Genomic DNA, 9,056 nt, shown 5'->3' with positions numbered 1-9,056 from the left:
CTGCCATTTTCTGTCCCCCAAAATGAGCCATACCAGGGTTCCACCAATTGACTCTCCTGCTAAATACTGAATAATTAAAAGTCTTCTGATCTGAGGTGTGCTTCCTTCCCATCTCCCACCTTCAACATGTGTGCATCATTTGTCCTAACAGTGACAACTGTGGGGATCATTTGTTTGTGTGTGTGTGTGTGTGTGTGTGCGCGTGCGCGCGTGCGCGCGCGCAATTGCACATATGTGTCTGTAGATTGTACATTTAAGTGTGTGTTATGCTTTGCATCTGGGGTGTCCCATAAAATCTCATATGTGTGTGACAATGCAAGAATGTTTATAGCTGAAATGATCAGATCATGACATCTGTAAACTAATCAATGAAACAATATACTTGAATGGATGAACTGTGTGGTAACCAGGTAGGTTGTGGTTGGAGGATGTCGGTTATTGGATATATGCCTTTGGGATTTATATTTTGTTCCTGGCACATGGCTCTTTCTGTCTCTGCTTCCTGGCTTTCATGAGCTGAGAAGCTGTCCTCTGCCATACCCTTCTGCCATGATGTTCTGCCTTATCTCAGGCTCAAAGCAATGCAGTCAGCCAACCATAGGCTGAACCTCTGAAACCGTGATCTAAAGTAAACCTTGCATCTAAGCAAACTAAAATAGCATGTATTTATGTGTGTACCTGTTTTGTATTTAAGTGTATATATGTGTGCATGCATATGTGTAAATGTGCATCTGAGTTTATTCATACATGTATTTTTTTGTGTATATAAGTATGTGTATGCATGTATGCATTGGTGTGTCTGTGAATATATACATGTGGTTTCCTTCTCTGAGGACACGTAATTTCAATCTTCCTGTTGGCCGATATTCAATATTTGAAAACAGTCAGTACATATATTTGGTCCTGTCTTCAGTTTCTCACATTCTGAGGGCTAGACTTTGTTGCCAATCAGTGTATCATAATTGGAGATATAAATTGACACACTCTTGGCATAATTGATGTCAATTAACATACTCTTTATTTACAATTTTAGAATTTGGTAAGTTTTATCTACAATGCTTTCCATGAACTATGTAAATATAAACTCTGAATAACATCTTTTAGTGTTTTGTAGATGTAATATATTTTCTTATTATCACATTCGAAAAGATTTTGGTCATCATTTTCCATATGCATTTTCATGTCCCCTCTCCATAGGCTACCTTCTATAACTTTCATAATGTGTGTGTTGGTTCCTTTGATTGTGTCACACAGGTCACTCAGGATTGGCATCTTTTTATATCTATTTTTATTCTTGGACAAGAAATATAATACAGTCTGTCTTTATTTGGGGGTTCTTTCTTCTCTTTTGTTCTCTTTGGTGAGACATTCTTCCTGTAATTTTTATTAAAATAATTTACAAACTTTTCTTTATTTCTTTTACAATATTTGAAATAACTGGCAATGAAAGTATTTGTCTAGTAATCCCAAGGTCTATGCTTCTTTAGGGATAGTTTCTATGAGTTATATTTGCATTGTTTTGTTTTTCTTTGCATTTTTCCCTATGTATGAACAGTATTTTCCTGATTCTTTACTGACTCATAATCTCCTTTTGAAAAATGGAAATTTCAAGTAATATAATGGGATAAATCTTGAGGCTGATTCCTTCCATTAATGTTTGTTGTTTTTATTTTTGTCACTGTTGCTTCTGTTGTAGTTATTATTGTTTTTTTAAATTTTTTTTAGTTGTCAATGGACCTTTATTTTATTTATATGGGGTGCTTTGTATCGAACCTAGTGCTTCACACATGTTAGGTAAGTGCTCTACCACTGAGCCCCACCCCAGCCCCATAGTTATTTTATTGTTGGTGATTTATTGTTTTGTGGTTTTTCTGGGCTATTTTTTTACCTTTGAATTTTTTGCATTTTTAGTGGCTGACATCTGTGTTCAATTATACTAGCAGCTATCTTAATATTAGATGGACATTTCCTTAAAAGCCTGGAAGGAATAAATCATTCAGCCTCCGCCAAAGGCTCTCTGTGTATATTGGGGCACAACTTCAACACTTCATCAGTTTGTAGCTCTGCCTTGGCCTTCACTTCTTTCTTGCACAGACATTAATTTCAGGTAGATGAGGGACTTTTTATGAACTTCTTGCTTACTGCCTGAGGACACATATAGCCCTGAGCATGCAAGTAGTATTCCAGATGTGCAAGAGTATGTCAGAGGTCATTAACAGCACCTATGGACTTCCATACTTTAGTTTTTCTTTTCATATATTTTGGAAAGACACTTATTTACTTTATTTTTATGTTGGCTCAATCATTTGCAAAGTTAATGGATCCCTGTGATGATTTTGACCAATGTAGTGAGGACAGAGCTGTTGAAATCAAACAAGCTCTGAGCCAACTAAGTCAGACTATAGCTAATAATGACTATTTTCCAAGAGCTGCCAGTCTTGTTTAAGGAGTAGGCATACATTCTCCATTATTGTTCTTATTATTTTCAGCTAGTTTATTCCATCTCCAGGTTTGTTACTGTATTTTTTCATGCATAAGTCAATGCAATAAGTTATTCCCGTCCCTTTCCTAATTCACAAAATTATTCTATCATACAATTTCCAGCATGGCACATTTCCCTCAAGCATACATTTATAGGCCTTTTCATGAATTTCCTACAATTTTATTATTTTTAAACAACATACTATTCCATTAATTATATGAAGCATCCCCAGCTGAAGAACACTTATCTCTAAGACTGAAGCTGACTGGCACTGTATCATAAGTCAGATTTCATTAGGACTTCAAGATGAAATGATTTTAATATGTATTCTGAAATTTATAACAGCCTTTCTTCTTAATATCTGTCCAAAGTCATACCCCAACTTTAATTTGAAAAAAATATATGGCCTTCAGGTATAAATCTAAAGCAATAAAAGCATACTGAATATTCTCTCATACAAAATAGCCAAATAAAAAGCATGTGAATATCACATTTTGTTCTCAAGATGTGAACAATAATTCTAATAATGTTGGATATTGGATATTAAACCTCAAATTATTTTTCAAATGCTTATAACAATGGCTTGAACATAGCATTTCTCTATAATTGTTGAGATTTTAAACTGGAATGAAGCACATGGAGTATGTTGACAATGATAGGGTAGATAATTTGTTTCTCTTTACATGGAGCTTTCCTGGTTTCAGCACAGAAAATCCCACCTAACAATCAACACTTTAGTCATGAGGAACTTAACACAGGCTATATATACTTTTAAATTTTGTGTCAATGAGATAATAAAATTATTTTTGTTAAAATAAATTACAATTAACTAATGATATGAAGTTGTATTAGGATATGTAATCATTGATTATATATCTTCAACAAAGTTTTTTTTTTCCTGAAAGGTGAAAAGCTGGTTTAAAAATTCTTCAGTCACAAAGTAGACTTGTACCTGCCAATTAGAAACTGACAGACAGACACTAGATGTGCTTGAAAGATTAAACACTACACACTACACACAGAAACAGTAGTAATTAAGCTCCTCAGTAATTTCTTGTGAAAAACCAGCCTCTACCTCAGAGCAAAGCCTGTCCAAGGAAGGGACATGACCTTTGTCCTTGGAAAGACCAACAGAGCACTCCTAGGCACATTCCCACCCTGCTAAGTTGTTTATCTACAAACAACAGGAGATATCTGCTGTTCCAAGTATCCCTGACTCAAGTCAGGCTAGGTGGGGATCCACAGCAACCCTGTAGCAGCCACCAATCAGCATGAGACAGGGAAATACCTGGGATGCCAGATGACCCTTATGTGGTTGATAACATGTTGGGAAACCATGTAGTTCAGCACTTACACCCCTCTTGGCTTAAACCAATTAGTTCAAACTAATTTCCCTCTTATAGTAACTAATCACCCTTACCCAACTTGTTCCCGCCAGTTAATGTGCTAATCATGTTTTAGAGTTGTTTTATGATTTTCCCATGGTGTGTGATGATTTGCTAAGAGATGCTATGATATATGTGAAGTCCCTGCCTTCCCCAAAGAATGTGTAAAACTGCTGCAAACCCTGGGCTCAGGGCCTCTCAGCGTCACCAGTTGCTGTGTGAGTGCAGAGGACTGAGCTAGCTCGCAATAAACACCTCTTTGCTGCTTATATTGATCTTGGTCTCTGGTGGTCTTTTGGGGGTCCTGAATTCAAGCATAACACTTGTGTGTGTTTTGTTAGTTTTGCTCAATCAACAGTTTGGACAATGCATGTGCTATATTTTGTAGGTCAAAAACAAACAAAAACTGTATAAATTTGGCAGATTACCATTTTTCTAGCTAAGAAGAAGAAAAACCACAATTTCTGATAAAACAGAGGATTCGGATCACTCTCTAAATAGCAAAATTGATGGTTCACAATCACAAATAGTCCAAACTCTTGCAGAATGGAAGGAAGAAGCATGAAACAGGGAAATAAATTAGTCAGTGCTAGTTAATTTAAGAAAATAAAAAAAAAAAAACAAGCCAAAGTTGGTACAAATTGTCCAATTATTATTATTATCAATGTATTCAATATGATTTAGATCATACTTAGTACTGAAAGGCAAAGAATAAGATGGGCCACAATGGGGATGATGTGTCTATTGTTCAAGGGATTTAACCAGAGATAGTTCAAATAAAAGGACTATTTGATGTCATATCTATTTGATGACTTCCTCTCCATATGCGTTCCCTATGCCATTCTATGACTCGGATGAAATAGAATCAATGCCATACAGAGGACCACAATATTGGGCATCATTGATATGATCTTCAAAGCACATTACTATCATTTTGAAAAAGGCCTTTTCTGTAAGCAATAAACTGGATCCTGTCTGATGTTATCTACTCTCTGTTTGAGCTCTAACTATTCAGTAACTTCCTGTAATCCACTTTTAAGATTTTTTTCCAGCTCTTTATTGGGTATTTCATATCTTAAATGAAAGGAAAAAAGAGTTGAAGGATCTCAAAAAGTTAAGTTCTACTTTGGGCAAATAAGAGTTGGTCAGGATTATGATTAAATAGCCAAAGTCCTAACCACTGTGAAATGATTATCATTTAACCCCTTCATAGAGGACCACTCTCAAAGTCACAAGAAGTTCTGCAAAATACTGGGTCTGAATTCCTTCCTCTTCATTCTTTTTAAACTGGATACCAGATGATGTTAGCAGCTTTCCAAAGTCCTGGGCATGTCCTCCACCAAATTAAATTTAAAATTAAACTGTCAGAGTGAAGTTCCTGGAGGGCATTCTCCTTGTTCACTCAATAAATGTCAATCCTAGTTCAATTACCTTTAACAAGATAATACACTGCAATAGCTGGTAGTGATAGTCAGCATTACTCTTGGAGTATTCAATAGGTCTGGAAACTCAGTATCCTTGGCAACATAAGTATATTTTCAAATACTTTTCTCATCTCTTCATCCAGCTTATGAGCCTAAACTTCACAAATTCTTTTACTGTGATCTACAGTTGCTACTGGCATAGTGAGGACACCAGGAAATCTAGATATCAAGCATCAAGATATTACATTTCATTGAACATTTGTTTCAAAAAAGATTTTATCCTTTATTTTTCCAATTGCCTCTGTGAACTCATGCTCTTCCTCATCATCATCATCATAGAGGCAGCACATAGTGACTGCAGCTGGTGACTCATAGATTATCCTGCAACCAACAACTGGGAAAGGGAAGCCAGAGCTGTATCTCACACCATGCTGCACCATAGCACTTCACCATAATTATACTTCTTGATGCAAGCATATTGGTGGAAAATAGGGTTAGTTATATAGAAAATAATTGGAAAACTCATGCCTTCTCCTATCAGTTACATATAATGTATTATCATTTTCTAAAATAACTTCAAGTTTTAGAGTCAGGTGTAATGGATCTAAAACTGTACATAGGAAAGCAATGATGGTTGCCCAGAGAAACCCATTAGGGGCTCCTTTCTATGAATTTTGAAGTCATCTTCCTCATGGAATTCAAAACTCAGATAACAGATTTCATTATCGTGGAAAAATCTAAGTAAAAAAATCTGAAGACAGCTGACTGGAAATTTGACCAGAAAGGTAATGGATATGGACTGACCAGCCTGAAAGGAATGAGCCATTTGGAGATCAGACTGATTTCTGGGGTCAGCCTAGATGCAGCCCCCTTCTTGTCTCTCTTGCAGGATGGAGAAGCTGTCCTTTGTGCTACCCATGGATATAGGAATGACATATTGCACTAAGTTCAAGTGGATGTTGACAGATTTAGTCAAAGAAGCCACATCTGAGCCATGGAGAGGTAATGAGAAAAAGGGCTGCATCTTGGTGTCATGGGTCTGTGGCCCTGGATAGAATAGAGAAGCCAGAAACTGAAGTGTCCAGGACTGTCTAAACCTAGAAGGAAGGAACTGTGTTTGGGTGTATATGTATATGTGTGTGTTTGTGTTTGGGTACCTGGGATTGAACTCATAGCACACAACCACTGAGCCATATCCCCAGACCTATTTTGTATTTTATTTAGAGACAGGGTCTCACTGAGTTGCTTAGTGCCTTGCTTTTCCTGAGGCTGGCTTTGAACTTATCATCCTCCTCAGCCTCCAGAGCTGCTGGGATTATAAGTGAGAGCCATCATGCCTGGCCATGTGTATGTGTTTGATAGATAAAAACGGAGACAGATAATGAGTGAAAATGGCTATGTTCCATCAGTAAATCATTTCTACCCTCTGAGGAAGAGTATGAATCCCAGTGGCCCCTGCCCTTCTCATGATGCTGCACACTCTGAGATCTGGCTCTCATTGCAAATCAGACTCAGTGATGATTCTGGGTAAGACCCTCCAGGCTTCTGGAACCTGCAGCTAAGGATGACCCAGTGTTTTGTAGCCTGCTTCCGTTGGAGCAGGGTTTATTATAAGTGTAGAGGAGAGCTTTATACCCTGATAGCCATGTGCTACAAATTCCACTTGGAGAACACATCCTGTGAGTGAGGGATGGCTGCCCTCATCCTAAGTGCAGTTGTGGGATATAGGCAGACTCACAGGTGCAGGGGCCTCAGTGCTTAGAAGCTCAGGACAGAGGTTCAACACACAATCCTTATATTCCTACCCCCCCAATTCCACAACCATAACCTACCATGGCCTTGAAGTCTCCATGTGTCTTGGGGATTAGGAGAGATCCTTTACCTTTATTTTGCAAGATCATTAAAAAAATGGACCTCAAAGACCTCAGCAAAAATGATTGTGGTGGCTGGGATTCTGTCCCAGATGGTCTTAATTCTGGGAGTGAAGGAAAATAAAGGCCTAGATGAAAGATGCTTCCCACCTTCCTCTGTTAATTAGTTCTAGACTCACCTTGTGTAGCGCCTTATTGCATTCAGAAAAAGAAAAAAAATAAGAAAAGTAAGAAAAAAGGAAAAAAGAAAAAGAAAAATATCAACAACATCTACATGTAAGTAGGTACTCAATACTTCAATGGAGATATCACTTTTAGGAAATTGTTTAATTATATTGTCATATTAAAGAGACTGATAACAATAAGAGGGAACAGAAATTCAAGAATGTAATAAGCATAAGATTGTGAAGGTTTCAATGGTAGCCTGAGTTCTGGTGACTCTCCTCTATAGACAAGGACCTTGGAGAATGGAAACTGAAACAGAAACATTTCATTTGTCTCTAAAACCTAATGGGGAGATTGGTAAGACCTGACACTGCCAGAGAGAGGCCTGATGGAAGAAAAAGCAGAGAAGAAATAGGCAGGGAGGGTCTGAGGGATGGCATCCATGAAAACCCTTAAAGTTGTGTCAACTGGACATGTGGGCTGGTTCAGAGAGCAGAGAATGTATGACCAGGGTAAGCGTCACTATGTCAGGTTTGGATGTGACACCAGTAAGACAAGGTCACAGTTTATGTAAGATGCTGATGAAACTGCTTTGTGTATGAACATGTGTATACTCATCTGTATTTCTGATTGCTGATTGTATAGAATCCTTGTTTCTTTACTGCAGAAACTATGGGAATATTCCCTTATGTTCTATTTTGTCATTCATCTGTGCCTTCCTGAGATGTCAGATTTTGTGTCAATTGTATTATCTATGTATTTCTGTCTCCTCTTCATGAACATATCCTGTTGCACAAGAGTCTACACTATATTCACCTCCATAGAAGCTTGACCCTGAAAAGGCAAAGGACAAATATCTGGGCACCCATTGGTTTTTGTATTATTTCCTCATTATTTGAAACAATGTGAGAAATGCTTTCACTTCCATGAAGTGTAGCACAGTAATAATCAGCCTCGTCCTCTGGCTGCAGCTCAGAGATGAGCAAAATCCCTGCATTGGCTGAGGCATCTTTGGATCCAGAGAAGCGGTTAGGGACCCCAGATCCCTTATCCTTAACTGGGTAACTGTCTGAGTAGTAACTGAGAAGATAGTGGGGAGGGTTCTCAGGTTTCTGCTGATACCAGCTTGTCAAATAGTTATCAATCCTGAATCCACTTCTCAGGGAGCAGGTGAGTCTGGCAGATGCTCCAGGAATGCAGAGAGGGAGTGCTCCTGAGTCAGCACAGGTTGGGAGAGAACCTGTAAAAAAAAAAAAAAAAAAAAAAAATATATATATATATATATATATATATATATATATATATATATATATATATATACACACACACACACACACACACACACACACACACATACACACACACTGGGGCAGAGACCACCTTGAAGTTGTTGGGAGCCTGAAGTAGAGGGATGAAGCTCTAACAGAGAAGCTGATTGAAGACTATGAAGCATGTCCCTACCTGAGCAATGAAATAGTAGAAGTAGGAGGAGAGGAGTCCAGGCCATGATGGACATAGACCACTAAACCTCAAAGTGGAGCTGGGGAGCCCCAGTTCTCCTTTTCATTTTTGTCCTCTGGAGAGGAGGGGCTGTTCATGGAAATGTGTTTCCATCATGATTTCCCAGCTCTACTTGAGCCTTGGTGCTAGAGCTCAGCTCACACTGCAGACTCAGGAGGATGCCCCTTGGAGAACCCTGGGAGGAAGCACCTGCTGAAAAAATGCCAAA

At 38.2% G+C, this 9,056-nt stretch overlaps 1 pseudogene; it reads right to left on the bottom strand.

The window, feature by feature from the left end:
- Positions 1-4,710: 4,710 nt before the first annotated feature.
- On the bottom strand, positions 4,711-5,491 carry LOC114082267 (CCR4-NOT transcription complex subunit 7 pseudogene; annotated as a pseudogene).
- Between the last annotated feature and the right edge of the window lie 3,565 nt (positions 5,492-9,056).

Source organism: Marmota flaviventris, chromosome 1 (genome assembly GCF_047511675.1).
Source record: "Marmota flaviventris isolate mMarFla1 chromosome 1, mMarFla1.hap1, whole genome shotgun sequence".
NCBI classification, from domain to species: domain Eukaryota; kingdom Metazoa; phylum Chordata; class Mammalia; order Rodentia; family Sciuridae; genus Marmota; species Marmota flaviventris.
This window is presented reverse-complemented; position numbering and strand designations above follow the sequence as displayed.